This window comes from Bos mutus, chromosome 10 (assembly GCF_027580195.1).
Source record: "Bos mutus isolate GX-2022 chromosome 10, NWIPB_WYAK_1.1, whole genome shotgun sequence".
NCBI lineage: Eukaryota > Metazoa > Chordata > Mammalia > Artiodactyla > Bovidae > Bos > Bos mutus.
In genome coordinates, this window is record NC_091626.1 from 51,089,441 (window position 1) to 51,091,601 (window position 2,161).

Sequence of the window (2,161 nt, forward strand, 5' to 3'; positions counted from 1 at the left end):
CCAGGTTCCTATGCAATATTGTTCTTTACAGCATCAGACCTTGCTTCTATCACCAGTCACATCCACAACTGGGTGTTGTTGTTGTTTTGGCTCCGTCTCTTCATTCTTTCTGAAATTATTTCTCCACTGATCTCCAGTAGCATATTGGGCACCTACTGACCTGGGGAGTTCATATTTCAGTGTCCTATCTTTTTGCCTTTTTATACTGTTCATGGGGTTCTTAAGGCCGGGAGAAATACCAATAACTTCAGATATGCAGATGACACCACCTTTATGGCAGAAAGTGAAGAAGAACTAAAGAGCCTCTTGATGAAAGTGAAAGAGGAAAGTGAAAAAGTTGGTTTAAAACTCAACATTCAGAAAACTAAGATCAGGACATCTGGTCCCATCACTTCATGGCAAATAGATGGGAAAACAGTGGAAACAGTGAGAGACTTTATTTTTGGGGGCTCCAAAATCACTGCAGATGGTGACTGCAGCCATGAAATTAAAAGATGCTTGCTCTTTGGAAGAAAATTTATGACCAGCCTAGACAGCATATTAAAAAGCAGAGACATTACTTTGCCAGCAAAGGTCTGTCTAGTCAAAGCCATGGTTTTTCCAGTAGTCATGTATGGATGTGAGAGTTGGACCATAAAGAAAGCTGAGTACCAAAGAACTGATGCTTTTTAACTGTGGTGTTGGAGAAGACTTTTGAGAGTCCCTTGGACTGCAAGGAGATCCAACCAGTCCATCTTAAAGGAAATCAGTACTGAATATTCATTGGAAGGATTGATACTGAAGCTGAAACTCCACTACTTTGGCCACTTGATGCAAAGAACTGACTCATCTGAAAAGACCTGATGCTGGAAAAGATTGAAGGCAGGAGGAGAAGGGGATGACAGAGGATGAGATGGTTGGTTGGCATCACTGACTCAATGGACATAAGTTTGAGTAAACTCCAGGAGTTAGTAATGGACAGGGAGGCCTGGCGTGCTGCAGTCCATGGGGTTGCAAAGAGTTGGACACAACTGAGCGACTGAACTGAACTAAACTAATAGAGACCTCTCCAGGGTCAACCCACTGGACCACTTGAGAGGCCCCCCCCCCCCATTCACATTTTATTCTACAGCTTCTTCCCACCCCCACCTTTGGAGAATGTAATGTAATTACTGGGATCATGTCAAGAAACACAACAGACTGGTTCCAAATAGGAAAAGGAGTACGTCAAGGCTGTATATTGTCACCCTGCTTATTTAACTTATATGCAGAGTGTATCATGAGAAACTGAGGAAGCACAAGCTGGAATCAAGATTGCTGGGATAAATATCAATAACCTCAGATATGCAGATGACACCACCCTTATGGCAGAAAGTGAAGAAGAACTAAAGAGCCTCTTGATGAAAGTGAAAGAGGAAAGTGAAAAAGTTGGCTTAAAGCTCAACATTCAGAAAACTAAGATCATGGCATCCGGTCCTATCACTTCATGGCAGATAGATGGGGAAACAGTGGAAACAGTGGCTGACTTTATTTTTCTGGGCTCCAAAATCACTGTAGATGGCGATTGCAGCCATGAAATTAAAGGACACTTACTCCTTGGAGTAAGCTTCCCTGGTGGCTCAGACGGTAAAGCCTCTGCCTGCAATGCAGGAGACCCAGGTTCGATTCCTGGGTAGGGAAGATCCCCTGGAGAAGGAAATGGCAATTCACTCCAGCACTCTTGCCTGGAAAATCCCATGGATGGAGGAGCCTGATAGGCTACAGTCCATGGGGTCGCAAAGAGTCGGACATGACTGAGCGACTTCACTTACTCCTTGGAAGGAAAGTTATGACCAACCTAGATAGCATATTAAAAAGCAGAGACATTACTTTGTCAACAAAGGTCCGTCTAGTCAAGGCTATGGTTTTTCCAGTGGTCATGTATGGAGTGAGAGTTGGACTGTGAAGAAAGCTGAGCGCCGAAGAATTGATGCTTTTGAACTGTGGTGTTGGAGAAGACTCTTGAGAGTCCCTCAGACTGCAAAGAAATCCAACCAGTCCATCCTAAAGGAGATCAGTCCTGGGTGTTCATTGGAAGGTCTGATATTGAGGCTGAAACTCCAGTACTTTGGCCACCTGATATGAAGAGCTGACTCATTAGAAAAGACCCTGATGCTGGGAAAGATTGAGGGCAGGAGGAGAA

At 44.1% G+C, this 2,161-nt stretch overlaps 1 non-coding gene across 1 annotated transcript; it reads left to right on the top strand.

Annotated features, from left to right (window-relative positions):
• The first annotated feature begins 1,587 nt into the window (after nucleotides 1-1,587).
• TRNAC-GCA (transfer RNA cysteine (anticodon GCA)) lies at nucleotides 1,588-1,659 on the top strand. The gene has a single exon. It is a non-coding gene; the product is annotated as a tRNA-Cys (tRNA).
• The last annotated feature ends 502 nt before the right edge of the window (nucleotides 1,660-2,161 follow it).